This window comes from Emydura macquarii, unplaced genomic scaffold (genome assembly GCF_026122565.2).
Source record: "Emydura macquarii macquarii isolate MOO-44397 ecotype Brisbane River unplaced genomic scaffold, CSIRO-AGI_Emac_v2 contig_2805, whole genome shotgun sequence".
Classification (NCBI taxonomy): domain Eukaryota; kingdom Metazoa; phylum Chordata; order Testudines; family Chelidae; genus Emydura; species Emydura macquarii.
The window spans coordinates 2,307,928-2,332,320 of record NW_027132942.1 but is presented as its reverse complement, the minus strand read 5'-3'; the positions used below and the strand labels follow the sequence as shown (position 1 = coordinate 2,332,320).

General features: G+C 44.5%; 1 protein-coding gene across 1 annotated transcript in view; it reads right to left on the bottom strand.

The window, feature by feature from the left end:
* ZSWIM5 (zinc finger SWIM-type containing 5) overlaps positions 1–24,393 on the bottom strand; it is a 150,722-nt gene that overhangs the window by 54,254 nt on the left and 72,075 nt on the right.

The following is a 24,393-nucleotide window of genomic DNA, read 5'->3' as shown; positions in this document are numbered from 1 at the left end:
AATGACTGGCTGTGCAGACACACTAAGCCATCAAAACACACCCCCAGCCCTTCAGCAACTTTATTTAACAGCCAAGTCTAAAGAAGAAAACAGCGCTCTTCTGTGATGCATCCATTCTTCCAGTCATTCTTCCCTTAAAGACACGGGGCCCAATCTTGCAAGCACTTCCTCACACGAGTGACCCCTGCATGCATGGTGTCATCTTATTTACTTGCCTGGTATTACCCGGACGCGTTCGGATTAAGAGGAACCGGCCAACACTTTCCGTTTCCCGACAAAGACATATTAACACCATGCAGGTTCCTTGCTTTTTCTCTCAACCAGCCAGGTTGCTTTGGGCTATCATAGGAAAAACACGCTTTTCAAAACGGCTGGAACAAAAGGCACCTTGCAGGGGACTGGCCATCAGTCAAGAAAAGGTGGTTCACGCTTAGAGCGTGGCAGTATTGTCTGCTTCTCCGTGAACTTTAACCTTATGTTTGTTTGTTCAATGAATTACAGCTGAGCAGCCAACCTTCAATGGAATTTCTGTTTTGCAGCTCCACGGTATTCTGCCTTGAATCCTACCCACCCATCCACAGACACAGCTCAGTTTAACGTTGCTGCGCTGCACTGCCTAACCAAAATGCCTATTTGTTTACTAAAAAACACACCCGCATCTCCGGGCTCAACTGGGAAAAGACCTGATGGCTCTTAAAAGCAAAAGCATCACCAATTCTAAGGAGTCAGAAGCAGAGGAATAAATATTCTCTGTTATTTGCCATCAGGGCACTGTAGGTCTGCATGGCACTTTGCAAACACATCTGACAGCAGGGCCCCTCGGGCCAAGAAGATCCACTCCAATTTAGAAAGAAACAGAACAAATACTTAAGCCTCAGAGTGAAAGAAGAGATCAGTCGCAGGAAACAAAGGGCGAGGAAGGTCTTTTGGTGCAAGGGAGGATGTTTCAGACAAAGGGGCATGAAGTTATGGAGAGAAGCTTGTACATTTGTCAATTTCCTTCAGAAATGAAGACAGTAGCTAAGAAATTCTAGCGTCTGCCAGAGAGCTCTCTGCACAAGTAAGCTACCAGAGGAAATAAACAGCCATACTTTGCAGTTATAGTTTCTCAGCAGAGTAACTCCCTGTGCTTCACAAACAAGGCATTTGGCCTTTTGCCTCACAGCACGCCCACGTGCCCAGGGAGGCATGTAAGGATTATTGGCCAAAATTCTCAGAAGTGACTTGTGATTCTGGGGGGCCCGACCTGAGGCAATTTTAAGGGGCCCCGCTGGAAGAAAGTGCTGAGCAGCCCTCTTCCCAAAAATCAAGCACATTTGAGGAGTCTCATGCAGACACCCAAGAATCAAGGCACCCACAATCACTTGTCACCTTTGGAAACCCTGGCCGACCTCCACAGGGGAGAGGCAAATGAAGGATCTGTAAAGTGTATTTAGTTCCTCTCCTACCTGACCCCCTGAGAAAACAAAAGCCCAGGAAGGTTAATTGACTTGCCCAGGGTTGCCCCGGGGGTCTATGTTAAAGCCCGGCATGGTACCCGAGTACTTAACTAGCAGTCCTGTGCGCCTCGACCACAATCTTATCCCTATGCTCCCTTTGCCTGCGTCGCCAGAGCCCTATTAGGAACCGATTTCAATGGATGCCTCTCCAGAGCCTACCATCCCCCTGGAGCAGGCGGCAGACAGCTGAAAGGGTTACAATTAACGACACGAGAGAGAGAGAAAAGATTAAAACACATTAACTGCATAAAACCCTTGTGCATACGCCAACCCTCACAAAGGCTTTCCGAGACAAATTCTACCAGAGGTTTTTAATAAATGGCATCAAAACAGGCTATTCACTGCCAGTCTCTTTAAAGCAACGCCAAAACCCACACTCAGATCTGATTACGTGTCAAGGAGGGAGGCCTGCTTTCACTTTAGAACCAGAGGGAGAAAAAAATAAAATAGACCTGTTAAACAGACCTCTGCCATTTGGATTGACTAAAACCCAGTCCATGTGTTGGATAAAAGCATCTAATTTGGTAATGTTCAACTTCAAAAATAGGAAGGATAATCCGGCAACCCCAGCTCCCTCTGTGTCTCATTTCCACTCAGGACTTGAGCCTGGCATTGAGTAACTTGCTCTTTTACACTGAATGAGCAGAGATCTATGCAAAGAGCCAGAGGAGACAGCGTATTAACTAACTTACTAGCCCCTGACTCCGCATGAATCCATTCTGGCACAGCCAAGTCACATAAATCCAAGGATAAACTCCAAAGCGTTTATGTTTTACCACATCTTTGGTCTGCGGTCCTTGGCCAGCACCTCAGTTTCACTTCCAGTTTCCTTCCAGTTTACTTTTTGAATGAGTGAGAAGGATTTGAAACAAAGTTCTTTATAATTTAAAAAACAAAGAAACTTTAAGACAAATTATCAGCTATAAACACTGCCTTGCTTTACAGGGACCAATGGGGCAGGGCCTACTTTCAGTTAGCTGGTGTAAACCCAGAGGAACTCCACTAACTTAATAAAACTACTCACTTTACACCGGTATAATCGCAATCTGAATCCAGGCCCAGGCATGGGTAATTTGAGCGTGAGTTTAACACTTGTGACCGCACTGGATGCAGGCTTCTCACACACCCCTCTGTCAAAGCCATCTTGGTCCTGGGCAGCCACGACTGAACAGCGATGCTGGTTTTGTGAAGAGCAAGAACGGAAGTCCTCACGTTCACTTGGGAACCACGTCACAACTTGACCCCCCCCCCCGCCGGGTTGTGTCTGCACCGGGACGTGGAACAACGGTTGCCGCCTGACTCTCAGCGAGGCGTGGCCAGGAAGCTAGTTTGTTCCACTGGGCCAAGAAACAAACAGGCAATCTCGGGTGCGAATCTCCACAGCTGTTCTATGCACATGAGGTGCCAATCCAAACCAGAGACCTGATGGGCCCCGCACTCTGCCATCTCCGGTCCGCTGCTGAAGTGATTCGAAGGCAAAGAGTGATCTCGGTTCAGGTCCTACATTCTCAGAGCAAAACAGACCATTCAACATGCCGGCATCTGACAAGTTAATCTGGCATTAGAGCCTTAAGTGTCAGTTTAGATTCTCTCTGTCAAGGCAGCGGGTCTATTTAAGATCAACTAGAAACTCTCTACAAAATATTTATCATGAGCTTAGCTGGAAATGAAACACAACTAGAGAGAAGAACTGGCTGCAACGAGGGAGTTATTTGGGACTATTTACATTAGCGCTAGGAAAACCTGCAGCTGCCCACAGTTACTTCATGTTCTGTGATCCGGGGGAGAACCGGCCACACCCAACGACAAGGGGGATCCCCTCCCGATCCAGACAGACCAGAGCAAGGCCGGGGAGCCACCTGGCTGTCATGTCTCCAGCCCCCACTGCCCAAAACGTGGGACTCAGCCACAGTGGGGAGGAGTCCCTTTAAAGGGAGATTACCCTTGGAGTGCAGGATTTGGGGCCCCTTCCCTTACAGAACCACAGAAGATGAGGGTTGGAAGGGACCTCAAGAGGTCATGTAGTCCAACCCCCTCCTCAAAGCAGGACCCCCCGACTCCTAGGGATAGAAATTTGAGGAGAGGGTGCCTGCTATGGGGCTGAGGGGTGCGGATCTCTGGAATTCAGGAGCAATAGTTAAAGGAAACCGCTTTTGTTTGATCTACTTATTTCATTTTCTATCTAAGCAACTATCCCTGGCTCCCAACATACAATGTTTTACCTACCCAATAACACAACCCTGACCCGCTACAGGTAAGGAACCCTAGTAACCCCCCAGTCACTACCTTATGACCCATATCCCACCCCACCTCCTCAAATTCCTATTCAAAGTATGTGATCAACTCATCTTCCACTATTCAGTGAATGTCTTTTTAATGGTGACTGCTGGATAGTCATCTAACGTACGTGGCATGTTATATGCATTCCTCTAGGACCACAACATAACAGCATTCTCTCGCAGCAAATGGAGAATCCAGATAATATTGAAAAATGGACACACTACAAAAGAGGTCGTTTTATGTCTCCCTTTGTTGCTTGAATCTGGATCAGGTAACACAGAAGAGACCTATATTTTGCTCTGTGTTCTCCCCCACGCAGTTCAATTTAAGAAGTTCCTACAGTTGAATGCTTATCTAGGACTTTATCTTCTGCTCCAAGCATGCATTTAACACAAACTAACTTAGTGTTTGATTTGCTGCCAGCCTAGCGACAGTGCCAGGATTGAAATCATGAAAAAATTAAGTCTCTCAGTCGTAATTAAGGTCTTGTCAAATTTCATCTGAGCTGCAGTTCTCCTAAGAAATAGCTACAGTTTCTCTCCTCACCTGCTTTTGCCTCACCCCCATTACAACACCCCAAACATTTGTTCTAGGGCTCAAAAGACCCCCATTTATAACACACAAAATTCATGTTCCAAAAATACATAGATTCATCAAACCTGATACAGCAGGTCACTGCTAGGTCAGAGAATGGTTAAGGGTGTTTAAACAAGGCTTGTATAAAGTTTGTACTAAGCAGAGCTACAAATGTTTAAATCACACAGTGCAGGATCAGCAGATCTCCTTCGTAAATGAACTCTATTTACCTACCGAATGACTTGGGGATAATGGAACACATAAAGCAGAAATACTCAAACTTCCTGTCCCAGGGCACGAACCTGCACACAGCACCCAGGAGAGAGAAATTCACCTTTTTCAAACAGGTAACAAGTTAGCTAGCTTTGTGCAGCAGCTTTACTCCGCTATGACAGCCACAAAATAAAACAAACTCAGCGCAGAGTGGTGTGAGCTCACACAGTGGTGTATAGCGTCTGCCACAACCGGTCCAAAAGAACACGCATATTATTCACTTGGGGTTTGATTTCAGGGGCCAGAAGCATCGTGATCTGGACATCAGCGCGGGAGAAGGCAACCCAAATGGCAACCCTTCCATCCAGTGAAGGTGCAGCTTCGACGCACTTTGAACAAAAACCCATCCACGTCTTCTCTGCCAGCACAATGGCGATTATTACAAGCAGCCGCAAAGGGAAATGGGGAAAGGTTGAGGTGAGATCTTTCCTCCATTCCCACCTATAGAAGAGGTGGGACAAGAATGAGCTGCTTCTCAACAGAATGGCATGACTACTCCACAATTCCTAATATAGATATGCAAAAAAATAACATTAATGCAGAATTCTGCATCTCAGCTTTTTAAATTTCCTGATTTCAAACTCTGGATTTTTCACATTTGACGCTGCATTAATGGTAAGGTTTACTACTTAATTTTGGATTTAAAAAACAAAACTAGAAGTATATCCAGAGCTATTTGGTGTGGGGAGTTCCCAAGCTCTGCCAGTGGCACTTAAAAATTCCTTAATCCTTTGCAAAAGATTCACTGGCCTGGCAGCATTTTCCTCCGTGGAGCTTTAAACTCTGCAAGCTCTGCACGGTGGCAGCTGCGGCATGGATCGTCTACACAACAAAATTTGACTGTGTTCTGACACAGTTGTGAAGAATTGAGCTAGCTGACTTCACCAAGTGTTCAAACATAGTAAAGTCTGAAAGTGAGACAAGACCACTGAGGTGTCAGCACAAGTGTCCTTAAAGGCCATGTTAAATTCCTTGATGTGTAGATCTATCCAACCAACGGCACTTACAAACTCCTCCAGTTTCAACAGCAGAGGTGGAGTCCCAGTTGTCTGCAACCTAACTCATTCCTGCTACAGACTCAAAGACAGCTGCAGTCAGAAACTGGCAAATTGTCTTATTTTGTAGATCTCAAAAATGAAGTTTGAAGAAAATCAGTTCAGTACTTGTAGTTATGGAAGTTAGCTTTGGCAAGATCTTTCCAGTAGCATCTCTAATTGGGGGATCCTTATCTTAACAAATTCATTTAAAAACACGAAATATAAAGTTGATGCATGCACATCACATTTACCAGATCTACATTTGTAACTTTAAAACTACAGAGCTGATTTTCTTCACGTCTGGATTCCATTTCAAACCCCACAGGAGTTACAAAAGTAAATGAATATATAAAAATCAAACATTTCTAGCTGAAGAGAATTGTGAATTACCCAAGTGCAAAACTTCTGAGCAGAACATACGGACAATGTATGTTTCAATGCCTGCACAACTCCAATACAGCTCAACTGATTTTGCTCAAACTTTCCAAACCAAAATTCACCTGAGACAGGGCATAAGAAGTTGTAGTCCAAGAAACAAGTTTAACTCTCCCCGCTCTCCAGTGCGTGTGCTGCACAGAGAGGTTTGAAAAACTTGAGGAGAAATAGTTAAAGCAGCAGACTGGGACTCAGGAGATCTGGGTTCAGTTCCCAGCTCTACCAGAGATGCTGTGTCACTCCCTGACTAAACAGATTTAAACTAAAGCTTTGATGGAAGTTGCAGTTCTCCCACTTTGGAGCATTTGTTCTGTGACTTGCTAGATTTCGCAAGGCGGCGGGTTTGGTTGTCTCCCGCAAAGCAGTGGCACAATCCCGCTAGTCAGCATTTCTCAAGGACCAACCATTTCCAGGATTTGGCATTGGACCGACACAAACTGCCTGACAGAAACCAAGTTCTGGAAGACGGACTGTGTTGTTGGACTAGCATTCTAGCCACTCTGGGATTCAGACTCACGGCACCTCGGTAGCAAAGGGGCAACTTTCTCGACCACTTTGCTCCTTCGCTGAGATGGCTAGGAACGAAGAAGAGAAGTGAACAAGGGAGATGCTGACCCAGACGCCTCTCAAAGGCATTTCAGTGTTCTGCAGCTATTCTCTCAATCACAGAACTTAAATTGCCCTTCTTGGAAGCGTAAAATCAGAGAAGTTAGCTTCTCTCCAGCATCAAGAGCATAACCTCCTTTGTTTCACTGACCGAGATGGCCATGTTGGACACTAGCTTGAAATGACAAGATGAGACTGATTGACTTTATTTATTTATTTATTTCTGGCAATTAGGCCTTTCCGTTAAAATCTCAGGTAACTTCATAGCTACCAGGCTAATATTCTGGGAAAGCTCCTTTAAGATCAATATTAGTAACCTAAGAGAAAGCCAATACATGCTGCTTCCAGAAACCCTCAGTAATTTCTCTGTGCATGCTGGCCAACAAAGACTGGCTGCTGGGCAGCGCAGCTTCATCTCTCTTACAAGCCGATCATCTTACTCCACGCTCCCAGCCCCCAGCTCCCAGGAACCCACATCTAATCAGACTAACCCGATTTCAGATCTGTGTTTGCAGCACAACAGGCCGCTGTCCAATTACCAAGCTGACTGGAAAGCAGGCATGTAATAGTGATAAACAGACAAGAAGGCATGCATCATCGGATTTGGCATCTGCTGGACCTTACCCCAGTCTTTTGTCATCCAACTTACAGAAGAGGGATGTTTAAAGTACCCTTGCCATCCTGCTCCTCCCCCACCTGCCTCCCTGAGATGTGCCCTTCTCAGTCAGAGTTAAGGTCAATTATGGGGCAGCATACAGCTATGTGCAGAATGGCTTGCCTGTGGATAAGCAGACGTTTTGCAGCATCAGACAGACCAATACTTGGAAAACAAATGGGAAACAAGATATGGATATTTACAGGACTCAGCAGATGTGCCCCGGCTGGGCTGCAGTCCTCAACACGAGTATATAAACAGGGATAAGGTGACCCAAAATACTTCAGAATTTCCAAGCCATCGCGGAAAGGGATCTTAAAACTAAACTGAATTCCGGCTCCTCAGTGATGGTAATAAACACACACACTGACAGCAGCTCAAGCTCAGTAGTGGAAAAACCATTTGTTTTCCACGGGGTGAAACCAATAACAACGAGTAAGAACTGCCGCATTGGGTGTTATTTATAACCTACTCTTGGTCACATTTCCAAGACAGGCAACACAACAGTAACATTCCCAGGGTTAACCTAAACCAGTCAATATCTATAATGCATACACATGCTTTGTAGAAAGGTATCTCTGCATGGGCCTGCACAGTGAGGAAACAGAGCTTAGCAAACGCTCAGAAAGCTTTCTAGCTAATAGATCAATTGCTCCAGCCAGCTGAAATTGACAATTGCTCTGTCCCTGACCTTGCAGTTGGAAAGAAGATGGGCTCATGAACTCATTTGCACATGACAATGCTCTAGCAAAGTGGATCATCTGCCTCTGATAGTAATGGAGAGTACTTCTCAGCACAGCCCTCCCACGCTCTATTCAAACAGCGCAGGGATGGCCTTTTGTGTGTCAAGTGCAAGAAAGACTCCGCTGAAGATGTGTGCAATTAAACCCACTTTTCTTGTTGCTCTTTTGATTCCCCAGGATTCACAGACGTGCCCTAGGCAGGTGTTGCCACACATAGAGAAAATGTGTCTTTTCAGCAAAAACGGAAAGAGAAAAAGCTGAATCAATTGTAATTTCTCTCTTGCAAAACACAAAAATCAGAGGGTTGAGATCCAATTAGAGAAGAGATAGCTGTATGAATTTCAGCCTTTTCCCTTAGAAAGCAATTCCCTCCTGTGACAAAGGTGCTGCGATCTGGTAAGACTGTGTACACACAAACACACACACATGCGCACGTGCGCCCACCAACAAACAGGAAGCACAAATAATTGCACATCGAAGAGAGGTACTGCAATCCAGGAGGGGCGGGGGTAAGAAATTTACACTGCAACTTTAAACGGAGAAGATGTAAGTAGACTTGTTTGTATTAAGAGGCCGTGGTAAGCTTCTCTGAGCAGCTGAGTAAGCTGGAGGGACGCTCTCCTGGCCATCTGCTTCTCTCCCAGAACACCTCCTGCAAATCAAGATTCCTGTTAACCTCTAATCAGCCACCAGGGCCCTTCTCTTCTTTGCTCTTTATCTGCGCCAGCTAATGCGTGAAGTGGCCTTCGCTTCCCATCTGGTCCAGCATTAGCAGAGTTAAAGAACAATGAAGCTTTCCTGTCCCAAGCATTCACATACACAGATGCCCTTGTATTAACTCAATTTTCCAGTGTTTCCCACTATTATCCAAACAAGATTTTTAGTGTTTGCTTATTTAGAAGCCTGAAACTGAGCCTTTCTTTTCTACGGGCCTTCGAAGTTTTCACTGAAGTCCGTACACTAAGACAACGCTCCATGTCAGTGACATTGTCCCAGAAAATTCAAACACGGTGAAGATCACACTCAAATCGTTCCCTTATCTTGGCCAATCCCCAGGTTATTTGTTGTCTGTTAAAATTCTGAGATGTCTCTGTTTCCCCACCCCCCCAAAAAATCTCCTGCATCACCCAGCACATCCATCAGTCATCCTGGAGACAAATGGATTTTTAATCTGCCCAGACGTGCAAATCAGATGGTCTCCTGCTAAGATGACATAGACTTGTAAGTGTTTGGGAGGAAAAAATTCAACAAAAACTGAACAAAACCTTGGCTGCACAATGGATTTCCTTTCTTAATTTCAAGCCAGGTGAACTGTATTAATGTATTGTCAAAGCAAGCTGCATCAGAATATCTGCTTTGCAATAGCACAGAGAATACACAGAATTTGGACAAAGGAAAATTATAGCAAGTCTTCACTAAGGTGTATTATACACCTGTGTAATAACTAAAAGGTGACAGGCAGTCACGTTCTATATTGCAGGTCTACATTTCTGACTCGTGATGATATCAACTCTGGAGAACAGCAACCCTTAATAGTTAGAGAAAATAAAAGCTAACATTGGTTTGTGTAATAAGTTTCTACAAAGAGCAGGGGAACATAGCCGCTTTGAATCAAGGCGAGTTTGCTGATCGCCGCTCAGCCGTCTCTTGGCTTTCATTCATAGATGTATCGGAAGGCTGCCTTGTGAATGGACACAAAACCCTTGTTCTGATCTTTCTCTCAAAAGATGCACTTGGTGATCCCAGGGTTAACCTGTAAGCATTGAGAAGTCATGAATGAGAAAAATGTCACCTCTGGTGCACGTCCAAGTAACCAGGTTCTCTTGTTTTACACGGGTCAGGATTGCAAAATGGAAAAGCCAAGCTACACAACAACCCAAGTGACGAGTCACACAAAATGCCATTACACACGCGTAGGGCCAAACCCTGAGATGGTATAAACTGACACAGCTCTACGGACCTCAGTGGAACAACCCAGATTTGTACCACCTGAGGATCTGACTCACAATACATAAAAGGTTTTTAATTAGCAACTGCTCTTTATCAATCCATAAAATCGTTACTATGACAGAATACCTGATTGTCAGTATGTTTGAAACCTAATGACATTCTCCGAGTGGCCTTTTTAATATGGTGATTCATGCATACGCCACCGAACGCTTCAGTACCACAAAAAGAATCCCAAACGCTAAAGCAAAGTGCCTCCCCATGTCTAGTTCCTTTTCAAAAACGATGTTGTTTTTATTGCTGATCCACATCAAGACTAAACCCTTTTGTTCCACCCAGCAAACCTGAACTGTCTGGGGTGGCAGGAATTTCAAACCCAGATCCAATTAGCATAATGCTTTCAATGTGATTGGAAAACAATTGAATCAATCCCAGCCACCCTGGCTGTCACTGGAAGGGAGTCACACCTGCAGTATGCAAATACAGCTAAGTAGCTAATGGTCAGTTTTGCTTAGGAAATCACAGAGGGCTAAAAGCAGTCAGATCTCATACAGCAGCTCAGAGGATCTGTTCTTCAGGGGGAAAACCCCTAGTGTCAGCAACTTTGCCTGAATAAAAATTGAATTACTCTGCCTAATCCTGTTAATCGGTCATAGTCTTCTTGTACCCATTGTCCCAGTCTCTCCGTTTACGCTTGTTCACCATGTACCCTCTGGTAGGGAAAGAAGTTACTTCAGAGCATGGTAACGTCCTTTTCATTCCATATACCCATTCTCACTGGTGAACTGCTTTTTGAAGACACAGCCTCTCTAGTGTGTCTGCAACTTTACCAGGCCTTTTGTTCTCTTTACAGGCTTATATTTTGCCTCTAACCAGAGCAGTGCCTTGCTGACAGCTTGTAAGCCTGGCTGAAAATGAGGGGGTTTGTCCAGATATGCATATGCGGATGTGCAAATGGAAAACAATTTAGAATTAAAAACACTATTAAATAAGATGTTGTCATCTTAAAATTGCAGCTGCCATTGCCAAGATCACAAGACTTCAGGATACGATCATCTCTGCTGCTGCTCCGAAGGGGAAATAATGTCAACCATTGTTACAATTTCATCATGAACTGGGAAATGCCAGCCCCAAGGAACTGTACAATGGAAATCACTGAGAGGAATGATATTGCTAGACAAGAATACATTGTTAAATGCATGCAAACACACACTCTCACTCAAAGGAAACACACTATAACAGTGTTGCAGTCCTGCTTTAAAAGAAAACCCGAACAAACTTGAATCTCCCTGCTCCAGTGTGACCCCTCTGGCTAGCCAGGTGTGGTACTGAAGAGCTTTAAAAGTTGAGTCCTTGCCAATCATCCCTGGTGGAAAAGAAGCTATTGTGACAGAGCCTCGAGGAAGAAACCAAGTGCTTTTAGAGAGGAAACTTGAACTGGAGAAGTACGCCGTGGGGGCTGCAACACATTGGAGTGCATCGGCTCTATTTTACATTGTAAGGTCAAGCTTACTCCATTGCTTAGCAGTCTTCAGAATAAAAAGAGGCTATGAACTGATAACCAGTGAAATCTGATCCATCACTTCTTTGTGTTGGAGGCAGGTTACTGGCCGCCTCACTAAAACTCATGTTTCTGATTAAAAACATCTGATTAACAGATTTTTTGCTGGAAAACATTGTTATTCAAGACACAGACTATACTGCAGTCGCCTTCATTTGCTTTTGATGCAGTGCAAACATCTAAAATGACACCGCATAATGACAAAATCTATCGTCGGGCAGCTATTGCCACAATACAAAAAATAAACAAAAAAACCTGTCGACAGGCAACTAAGGAAAGATCTGTTTGTCCTCTCTGGAACTACACAGCTAAAGCAGAAGCCACAAAACTGAAGGGAAAGGGAAAAAATTGTGAAGTGAGGCATTTTGCTGTGTTTCCCCCCCCACACCCTTAATATATCCACAGTGTGGCATGAACTACTTTTGGCAACAGAACCAGATTCTCAGACTTCCAAACCCACAGATGTCTCTTAGTAATTAGGTCTTTTTATACATTTAAAAAAATAAAAATTTAAACATTTTTAAAAAGTAAAAGAGAAAACCCTGCAAAAAAACTCAGCCAAATATCTGCAGCTTGACTGAAATGTAATTTGAAAGCCCCACAAATTCATTTAATCTTCCTCCAGCTCTAATCTATTGTCGTCTTGGTCCTTTCTTTAATAACTCAAATTAGTCACAGCTCCACTGCAGAAGACGCTACACCACACACACACGAGACATTTATTTTGACTTGGCATTTGAGCAACCAAACTCAGGGACACTCTGCATAATAAAACTGAAATGAAGCAAAGAGCAAAAACAGATGGGCAAATACTTCTCGATTTGCCTAGAGTAGACAATGCAGTATTGGGGTTTCATCCAAGATTGCAGGAAAGGGTTTCTGGAGACAGGGGCTAATCATCAACGTATTATATCAATGTTAAATGGAAGTTTTCATTTGGAGAGATATTATTTTAAATTAACGAGAGATGTTTTCCAGGATGGGGGGGAGAAAGGAGAAGGTAAGGAGGGCTTGGAGGGGGGACACAATCTCTGGGCTTTACGAAGAGAATCCTGGTGTTGAATTTCAAATTGCAGAATTCTACAAAAACTCAATACCAGTACAGTTACGTCTACATGAGGCGCACTCTGCTGGTATAGGAATTCCATTGTACCACAATGGCAAAGAATTCCTAGTGTGGACCCAGCCATGTTGGTCAGGGATCACCCTTCTTCTCACACCTTGGATCGACACGGCCGTGCTGGCAGAATTCTAGAGCACAGACACAGCCGAAGATTTCAAATATCGTTTCTCAAACTGTGCAGGACCCGTTCCAGAATAGCCATGTCAAGTGCCCTGGGTGAATAAGTGTTGTGCCTGCCATATGGTACCATGGAAACAGACATTGTAGAAATACCTATAATTGGTAGATTTTGCTCAGAACCATTCATCCACTGCACAGTGCTTTATGATAAACAATAGTCACACATTTCCCCCATTAAAATGCAAGGAGTAAAACCACTTTTTTGCACCCCGGCCCATCATGCGCTCAATCATTTTGTTCCTAAAGTAAAAATCCATCCAACAAAGGTCCTCAGCTAAGCGCTACGTTCCAGGCCTTAGCCAGAGCAGCCAGCCCCTTTTGCCATTTCAGGGCTGAGTCTGCACATGTCAGCAAAAACAATGAAAGCCAAAAGGAGTGAGTCTGGTTTACAATTCCAAAAATAAACATCCAGACAACTCGGTTTGTTGGGGGAGGGACAGGAAGAACTGAGAACTGCTTTCTAAAAAAAGCCCTGCGAGAACCTCCGAACACTGTGCAAAGCCCGAACAATGCTGCAATTCAGAGTTGAAGCTCAGCCTAGAATGTGTCTGAGGAGCCCAGCATAGGCTGTCCTTTAGCAGCAACGAGCCAGACGTGGTGTAAATCTGGAGTGACCCCAATGAACTCAGTGTGATTATTCCCCACTACACCACTGTAACCGAGCAACCTCTGACCCAGAGTCCGCACGATCACATGTTCAAAACAATACACTAGCAGCTGACCAAAAGGCATCAGCATGTATGTAACATATAAGATGCCGCCAGGGCTTTATAAATAATCATCACTTTTCCACTGGCCGTTTTCAGCCTGCAAACACCTAAAGGAAACGGACAAGCCATGTGCCTTTGTAGCAACCTCTCCAATGGAACAAGCCCGTGTGCTGTGGTTGAAATCCAGCAAAGTACGTTTGCATTCATGAATGCGAGGAGCGTGTCGGAGAACCTACTAGATGCCTGGCAAGATACAGAGAAACGCTCAGCCTGAAGACAAAGATGGTCTCAAGGGACAGCAAATGATCGCAGATTACAATGAGCCAGCTCACTAGAAAATCGACCTTGATGCCGACAACAGTTTTAGATGGAATGAAACTAATTCTCAACCACACCTTTCTGTAACCATGACGGAAGCAGTATCCCCGTCTACACAGGAGTTCGACCATCTCAATGCCAGTTCAGGGGGGAATGTGTTAACAACCGTTGTCAGCAACAGGCTGATTCCCGCTGCAGCTAGGGCATCACATGGCTGATTTCCAGAACACCTCTGAACTGCTGAGTTTCTGCTGCAGAGAGGAATGGATCTTACAACTCCACTTGGCCCTCACTGAATTCACTGTTCACAATCTTCCCATCTAAAGATTCGATGGTGAAGTTCACCCCGGAATAGACTTGCACCCAACCCCCTACTTACACCATTAGCAGTGGGGTTTAAGTGGTGTTTACATGGGCCACTGCACTGGTATGTATTTCACACCCCCCGCCCAAATGTATTATATAAAGAATTTCCATTAGAGCCGTGTGTACCACCAACTCAGAGCTGTGCAGAAGAGGCCAGGTTTGTGTTGCTTTTTAGATGCAGGGCCCCATATGATCCTAAATAAACTTTTTTTGGGGGGAGGAGGATTAAGCCCATCTCTGTATAACATCTGTCAAATCTTTCCATAATTTGAGTATATTTACGGTGAGCGTCTACTAGACCCAACAACAACATCCCAAACTTGCAGAGAACTTATACTCTTGTTCTAAGAATGGGTTAAATTGTTAATAATATGGAAAACTATGCTCAGTACTACTTTAGCAGTTTGTATAATTACAGTGTTTTACAAACCTTATTTAACTAACCCTCATAAGAGCCCAGCATGCCAAGCAAGTATTAGCCTGTTTTACAGATGGGAAAATCAAGACAGAGTGGTTAAGTGACAGGGAAGTCAGAATCAGAGACGGGATTAGAACTCACCAATCGACCGCACCTCTCATCAAATCTACATGGTTATTTGCAGATTTTGGTTCAAAAGAACATCCTCGTCTCTCTCACTTTTGCATGGTGGGTGGGTGGAAGGAAGCAAGCAAGCAAGCCTGTCACACCTCTGGAAAGGAAATTCCCCACCTAGAAGAGCAAAAACTCCCACACAAGCGACATTCTTGGTTTCAACCTTGAATACTTGCAAGGTTTCAGTAAACTCAGAGGTCAATTTCTCCAGGAAGTACCTCATTTCAATGGAAACCAAATAGGATACAATGCATAATTTACAGACTAAATTGCTCTAATCAAGGGGGTCACAGCAAATGCTGGGAAAGTCACCCTAGCTGAGAACACACCTGAAAATTGATCTATCAGTTGATTCAATCGGGCCCCAATGCTGTTAACTAGGTTTCCTGCTGTTGCCAGGCAACCATAACAGTTTGCTGCACTGATGCACATTAGGCATTAAATACCCTCACACTTTGTTTTTACACACGAGGAACGGCCAGGAGAGAAAACAAAGAGGCCATTTCCCCCTCTGAGATATACTGTCTGAGCATTTGTCTGACTAGAGTGCACCTGTCAGGAGAGAAAGGACACAGAACATATGCTGGAGAACAACGCCCTGTCGACCCATTTTTTGGTTCAGACTGTTCCCCTGTAAAGGGTCAGATCTGGATCACAAGTGCACCTCATGCAAGCGGAGTGGATTGAGATGCTGTAATCCACAGCAATCCAAAGATGGATGGGAGATGTAGCTCTTGGTAGCTTCAACTCTGCCACAGCAGTTCACTAAACCAGCTCTTCCAGAGTGTGACTGCACCAGTGCAAAGAGAGGGGAAACTTTAAAGCACAAGGAAAACGTGTAGACTAGAGAAAAGGCATGTCCGGATCAGACTGTACACAAGGGCTCTCAGAAAGCTTTGCATTGGGATTCGGAGACAAAACCTTCTTTAAGACAGAGTTAAGGCTGTAATTATTTATACATCAAGGGCCCAGCCCTGTCATCTGTCCTAATGTCTGAGTAGAACTCTCATGAGGAAGTATTATTCCACGAGTAAGTGACAGAATTGACCCCTATATCAATGTTGCCAGCTCTCACGATATTTGGTGCTTTTCTTAAAGCTCCCGCTCCTGGCGGCGTGTGATTAGGGGAGAATTTCAGCTCCAATAAAATAAACAAAGTTTCTGGCCTTTGTGCTTGCAGAAAAGCACGAACGTGTGGCTGTGACTATTTATGCATCAAGGGCTCGAAGTTGTCATGATTTTGGGGGGCTTGGCTTGTGACTTTTGTACACCTGGAAATGGCGATACTGTAATTTAGTTCAGCACTGGCACACTACAGTGAGCAGATGCACACACATTTTAAATGAGAAAATTCAATTGATGTTGCTCCACCACATTCATTCTGCCCCTTAATTCCCAGCCCTTTATTTTCTTATGGAACATAGGAATTACACTCTTTATTGTCCAGTGACCAAAACACAGAGCCATCCTTGTCTTGTCTGGCAGCTGCCAGATCTTAGGCCAATATTAGAAGTATGTGCATAGTGCATGGGTCTGGAGAGCATCCAGCCCTGCCACGCCTGCGACGCAGGTAGCTGTCAGGAGGACAAAGTTAAATGTAGCACCTGGCAGAATTCCATAGTTATTATTTCATAACTTCAGCAGAGAACATCCACCTTTATTTTTAACCATATCCCCACACTTTTTAATCAAGTTAAAATTTTCAGAGTTGCACATGACTATGGGTTTATGCCTACTTCACCCCCAACCCAATTTTTATTCAGTTGTGGGAAATTATGGGGTGAGGGGTCAGAGAATAATGATTTGACAGCAAATGTTGAGATTCAAAAAGTTAAAGCTTTATGACCATTAAAACCCAAACTGTCAACATCACATGTCAAAATATACGAAGTAAATGTCCTTCAGTCCAACTCTACTAATTTCTCCAGCAACATTTTTCTTACTTTCCCTAGCTATACATTTTGATTACTGATGGAACTCTTTTTGCATCTGTTTGTCGATGTTTACCAACATCTATCGATAAAAATCTAATCCTGCCAAGCCTAGTTAAACGTTGTCTAGCCTGTAAGTAGGTGAGAATCCGACCCATATTGCAAAGGCCATCTACAATTTAATATATGTGGATGCTTTCCCATCGCTCCCATGGAGCAGGGAGGTAAACGTGAGCAATGAGGGGAACAAAGCGGATTGTGGTATTCGAATATAGCCTGTCATCATTCCAGGGCATTAAAGATGGAAGCACATAGACGGAAGTTTGCTAACATTTAACTCAGCCGCTGCCTATTCATTTGCTTTCCAGGATAACAAATCTGGCTCTTTAAAGGAGAGGTTTCTCTCGCTCTTCTGGCTCAGGTAACATTAACCAGACAAACCAAGAGGAAGGATCATCCGGTGGTTAGGACATTAGCCTGGGAGCTGGCAGACCCAGGTTCAATTCCCTGCTCTGCACAGACTTCCTGTGTGATCTAAGCAAGTCACTTAGCATCTCTCTGCTTCAGTTCCCCCTCTGTACAAAGGTGTTAACAGCCCTGTCTCACCGGGGTGCTGTGCAGAAGAATACACAAGAGATTGTGAGATGCTACAGTAATGGGGTCACATAAATGTCTGAGACAGAGGATGTAGATGGAGAGAGATCTTAATGAGCATAAATCAGTGAGGATCCTACACAAGCTAATTTCATTAGTCCGCAGAGAACGACAGGGAAAGTCGCCTTTCCTGCACTGGACATGCCAATGTCTTGTACTTGTCAAACTAACAACATTTTGGCATCACAGCTAAAGAAGATCCAGCTACTAGAGGGTGGGCAGAGTGCTGAAGTTAAGTCCAAAGGAAGTATAGTCAGCAGAAACACCAAGAGGCATACGTCCCAGCTTTTAAATAACCCAGTGTAATTCTTTCATCCCACATGCAATGCAGAGCATCCTTGCTTGAAAACCTATTTTCAAGATTTTAAAGTGATTTTTATTTTGTTCAAGGAACCGCTACTCGTGAAAAGCTTTTATACCCACCAACCTATCTCGCGTGGCAAATGATACCTTGTACACACACTGCTGCACCGCACAAGACTGCCATCCTGGGTCAGACCAATGGCCCATGTAGCCCAGGATCCTGTCTTCCATCAGCAGCCAATGCAGTCATGCACCAGCCCTGCATTCCCCAGAGATTCAGAGTGAACTCCGGTGTCCCCCCAAACAGCGGAACGTTGATCCACAAATATGAGAAAATCTCAGTGATGTGGGAGGGTTGTTATGATTGAATAAAGCTCCCCCTTCACACCACCTTTCCTCTGACATTTCCCTATAAAAATAAAATGATTAAAATATCAGAACAGCCGTGAAAAACGCCACAATCTTTTTAGCCTCCTTCCTGCCCTAAGTTTGCCAGGACCTCCACTGCCAGAACTGTATTTTGAGCCTGGTTTAAGAAAAAAAATCCAGGCTGCAGATTTTCTTCAGCAAATGTCACAGCAGAAGACCCAATTTCTGGGCTCTTCCCACACAACTCTCAACCTGCAGTGTCTTGTCCACTTTCCAGTCCAGCATGCGAAGATGAGTATGGACTGTGTGAAGTGGATGCTGAAGTCAGGAATGGCACCAAAAAATAAATCTGGCCCCATTTTATGCAAGTATTAGGCAACTCTGCTAATTTTCCTACCTGAGTTTTACCAGTAAATTGAGAATCTAACGAAGACAGATTTTTCACGCACCCCATGCAATCTGCATGGAACATCAGAGAAGGAAAAATCTGAATGGTCGGCAAAGGACCTGGCTACCTACCAGGTCAGGACTCATTAGAGCTTATTTACCTTTCTTCCTGCCATTATGCTCCAGAACGGATGTAAAAATGCAAATGCTGTTATAAAGTGTCCATCATAAAATATATCCAGGCTGTTATGCACACACATGAATAGTTAAAATTATCCTGGTCTTATGACCTAGAGATACCAGCCTCTCCCAAAAGAAAAAAAAATATTACTACCATGATTTATTATTTATTTTGCAATACTGCAATATACATAAGACCCAAAACAGAAAAAAAACCCACCTCCAATTAAAATCTGAAATTCTTAGTCGGGCTGGAATTCTTACAAATACATTGAAAGAAAAATAAAACCTTTATAAACAAAATGGAGGAAAACAGCTTCCACTTTTGTTGACCTGCCACATTCTGCAAACATCACTAACACCTGAAGCAGGTAGGCAAGTCGTTAGTTATTTGTGAGGTCAGCTACCCTTTCAGAGGGAAAAAAGAAACTTTCAAACTCAAACCCCCACTGGTAAAAACCAACAGAGTTTAAAAATTAGAGCTTTCTTTTAAAATGGGTTGATCTGCAATTCTGGCTCTAGACTTCTCTACATTAATGACTGTGTAAGATCTTAAGACAGGAGCTTGTTTTGTTTTTTAAACAAAACCAAAGTGTTTCCCTTTAAAGAGAACAGGACAGCACGCAGCTGATACGTACTGACTGGAATGGAATTTTTCCACCCGCCGCGTAGCTAAGTAGGAGCAGGCCAATAACTGTAAACACACAGTAAAAAATGAAATCTCCCCTCCCTCCCCCCAAAAAGTGGAAACCAAAGCTCAATCCATCCATCCAACCAGGCGTCAAACTCTTCAGAACAGCTTTCCACATTTTGTGGTGCTGTTAACAGCAAAGAGAAACTGTTCATTAGCAGATTTAACACTGCCCCCCCTCACTCGCCCCCGTGACAGCGGGGCTGCAGAGGGTGCCCTGTACTGCCGCAAGGCCGGTGACACCCTATCCCCGCAGGCGCACGGTGTGGGAGGAAGCTGCGGTGCTCTGCCCTGGCAGGACCGCAGCCTTCCCTGCACTTTGCACCTGCAGGGATCAGCTATCACCAGCCCTGAGATGGCGCTGGGAGTCCTCTGCAGCCCTGCTGTCATGCACGGGAGTGAGCGGGGCAGAGCAGACACACCCCCAACCTGGACTGCAAGGAGAAGAATCACAACGAGCCCCCCGGCCGCAGCAGAGGCCACCCCACAGCTGAATGGCGTCTGCCCCCTTGATTATCCCAACTCCCGATTACCTGAATAAAATCTGCATCCCCCCAACTATGCAGCGTATCAGGAGCATAAGACAAGAGACAACAGATGGACACAGACTGACAGGGAGCACAAGGAAACAATGCAACGATAGCATGATAGCTGGTGTGATGAGACTGCAGCATGACAGAACAGTAGGAATTCACACAGCCCTGAGTGGCTGGCAGAAAACTGTGTCACTATTTTATATATCAGGATGTGTGTGAGACAGAGACAGAGAGAGAAAGAGTGTATGTGTAAACAAAACCAGTACACTTAAAAACAAGACCGAGTTTAATAATCTGGAGTCAGTCAATTCTTGTGGTGCATTACACGCCAATTTGCTTTTTACAAAGTAAAAGCTGAGCTGCTTCCATAAAGCCCACCCCAATATCGACGTTTCCATCTGCCCAGCACTATTTAAGGATGCGCTCCGGCCCCCCGTCTTTACCCACGTTCAGCTGTTCGGCTTGCAATACAAACACTGTACAAGCTGTTCTGCACGTAGGCTAGCGAACGGGGAAAGCAACATTGGGACCCAGTTAAATTCAACTGCTCATTTCAGCCACGCTTTAGGAGCATGACCAAGAAGTTGCATATTTTGCAGTTTTTCCATATTTTACCATTGACGTTCTCTAGCCATTTATATCGTCTCAAGTCTCTGCTTCTAACCGGCTAAGAGTTGGAATCGGCCAAGATGAACCCTGTTGCCATCACCTAACACAGATGTCAAGTTCAAATTCAGGAGGTTTTTTTGTTTGCATTTGAAGTAACCTGTGTGGCACCTCTCCCCGCCCCCCCCAAAATCCCTGCCACGTGCCTAACACAGGCCTGCATTCCAGAGGCACTCTCCGGCCATCCCCATGGCTGCAGCGGGGAGAAGCACTTCAAAAGGAAAAGAGCCAGGCGTCCAGCCAAGTCCTAGAATTACAAAGCAATATTTGGGAGGAACAGGGTAGCTGGCTTCGCAACCTTAGCAATCAAGAGTCAGAAAAATTCAGTTACAGCACACGGGCAGCTGGGGATATTTCTCTTTCAAGAGGACATGATCTAGTAGGTCTTGGCCAGTTTTTCTGGCTTTGTTCTACATATAAAGTCAGAACGGTCCAATAGTCAAAACAGTGCTCATTAGCACTAAAAACAACAGCCACACTGAACTCGAAGCAGCCCGAATTCCTGCACGCTATCCACCTTAAACATGGTCATGCAAACAGACCTCCTTTTCTGTTCTGTTCTGCATTTAAAACAGGTCACAAACTTCTAAAGTTTTTAGGAAGGGCCTTCAATTCAACAGGCCTTTTGGAGCTGGTTCTGTTGCAGCTGAAATTTCCTACAGTATGCAGCCATGCAGATCAGATATTTAACCCAGCCCACTGATACTCTCTTAATCTGAAACTGACTGATCAATCTGCCTCAAACATGGGGGAGTTTAAACCTCCAAAGCTAAGCAAAGGTACCACTAGATCAGAATAGTTTTATTCGACATAAACCATGTGAACTTGGAAGCTCTTTGGTCGTTTAATTCTAATACTTTTGACTCTGTTGAACATTAACTGTATAAATAATCAAACATTTCACGTGACAGAGCCATATTAACAATCTGGGGCCAATAACTCCGAGGGTAATGAAGGGAGTCGTCTTGTGGGCTCAAGGATTTTCATAGCTCTAAAGCCCCACAAACATAAGAACAAAGGCATTTGCTTCCCCTCCAAGGGCTTCAAAGGGAAAGCTTTGACTCTCTCAGGGTAGACCACATCAAGACATCTTACAGACATTCGAATGCTACATATCTCACAGCGCAATCTGCTTTAGAGACAGATGAAGACACCGACTATAGTACGGTAGGATTGATGGCAAACAAACTGAGCTTCAGCGCAGACTACAGTAAAGACAGAGCCACAACACAAAAGTCAGCCGCCACCACTGGCTCCCTTTGTTGGCTGGCTTGGGGGCCCAGGACTAAAAGATCCACAGAGACTGAGCTTCCCTATCATGCACATCCGTCTGTGTCATGGAGAAGCACGTCAGATGGAGAAGCTTACCCAGCACCACTTCTTGTGCGGTACTAGTCCCATGGAGAAGGGCTTCCACCATCCAGCCTGATATCTCCCACCAACTTACACAGTTACAAAACCAGTACATGCTGCACGTGCATGCGCGTGCAGGCACACACACACTCAGACCCCTCTGTCCTGAAACTGCTACTATTCCGGTGCTTCACGCTAAGAACACAGTGCATGCATGGTACTGTTAACCCCTACAGCATGCTGCACAGACACAAGTCAGCAGAAAAACAGCCATGATGGATTTCACTGCTTCTGAAAGGCAGTCTTGTCCATCAAACCAAGCCTGGGTGAGGGAACCAGGAATGCCCATGTTCAAATCTCGGCTATGCCGTTCACTGACTCACTCTGCAGCCAGATGCTGAGCGCCCTGATTTTCAGAGGTGCTGAGCACTGCAGCTTCCAGTGACTTCAGCTGGACTTGTGACTACTCAGCACCTCTGAAATTAGGCTCTTCCCCTCTATGCCTCAGTTTCTCAGACTGCAAAGTGAGGTAATACCACTTAGCTAGCTCGCAAGGGGGCTTTAAGGATCAGGTCTATAAAGTGCCTTGAAAATTTATAGATTTCAAGTCCAGAAGGGACCACTGACCTCCTGTGTAACACAGGCCAGAGAACTGCCCCAAATAATTCCTAGGGCAGATCTTTTAGAAAAAGATGATCAGATTGGTCCCTTCTGACTTTAGAGTCTATGAGTAAAAACATCCAATCTTGATGTAAAAATTGCCCGTGATGGAGAATCCACCTCCACCCTTGGTAAACTGTCCCATTGGTTAAATACATTCATTGTCCAAAATTGACACCTTATTTTCAGTCTGAATTTGTCTAGCTTCGGCTTCCAGGTGTTGGATCATGTTAGACCTTTCTCTGCTAGACTGAAGAGTCCATTATTACGTATTTGTTTCCCATGTAGACTCTTATAGACGGTAATCAAGTCACCCCATCACCTTCTCTTTCTTAAGCTAAATAGACTGAGCTCTTTCAGTCTAGCAGGTTTTCTAATCCTTTAATCATTCTTGTGGCTCTTCTCTGAACCCTCTTCAATGTATCAATATCCTTCTTGAACTGTGGGTACACCAGAACCGGACACAGTATTCCAGCAGCAGTCACGCCAGTACCAAATACAGAGATAAAATAACATCTCTACTCCTACTCAAGATTCCCCTTTGTATCGAGCCCTGCGTGGATACAAATACGTGGATCCGCATCCACCGAAATAAACTTTCACCCGACCCGCAGTCCGCCCTCCCTCTTTTACAGTTACCTGCATCCACACCCACACATCAGCTATTTTGGAGCCAGCAGCCCTCCATAAGCTGTTGAGCCCCTGCCCCCCCCCCCAACAGCTGATGAGCCCCACCCTCCCGCATAACAGTTGATGAGCCCTGCCCGCAGCCTAACCAACCGCGATCTGCAGACATAAAGCGGATATCCGCGGATTTGCAGGGCTCTACCTTTTTATGCATCCCAGGGTCGCATTAACTCTTTTGGTCACAGCATCACACTGGGAGCTCACGTTCATTCAGCTGATTATCCACAACCCCCAAAATCTCTTTCCGAGTCGCTGTTTCCCAGGGTAGAGTTCCCCCATCCTGTCAGTATGGCTGCCATTCTTTGTTCCCAGATGTATACGTTTACATATAGCCGTATTAAAACACATGTTTGCTTGTGCCTGGTTTACCAACCGATGATACTGACCTCCTTTGCAAAGCACTCTGAGATCTACTGATAAGAACAGGGTTTTATTATTAGAGCTGGTCAAAACATTTTCATTGAAAAGAATTTTGACAAAAATGGCTTTTTGTTGAAAACAGAAAAGTTTTAATTTTTGATAAATGTTTTCCTGGTTTGGACAGCAAACCAGAAACTAAAAATTGAAAAACATTTGGTTTTTTAAAAAAACATCCAGTTTTAGTTTAAAAATAAATCAGGTTTTTGGAAACTGAAAATTTGTACTCAAAACAGTTCTAAAAACCAAAATTGTTTGGTCTTTTTATTTCATTTTTTGGTTGAAAAAAAAAAAAAAAAAAACCAAAAAATTTTCAATGGAAAATGTCTGCAAAAATCCCAAATCGTGTGAAATTTCCCTTGAAACACAACAGGTATTTTTCAACTGGCTCCAGTATCAGCTTACTCCCTAACAGACATCTATTGTCGTCACAAAATGACCAGAAAACTTGACCCAGTGAGGTCAGGACTGAGCTGCATTGGCACAGCTGTCCATTTGGGGTCTGTGAGCGCAGGGGGACGAAAGAGGGTGAATATGTTTTGCCCAACACTTTGTCTACATTATGTCGGGCTCAAGCCAGAACTAGATTTAGCAACTATACCGGTAATTTCAGGGTTCACGGGTGTGGCATACTGCCATCTTGTGAACACTGAGTGCA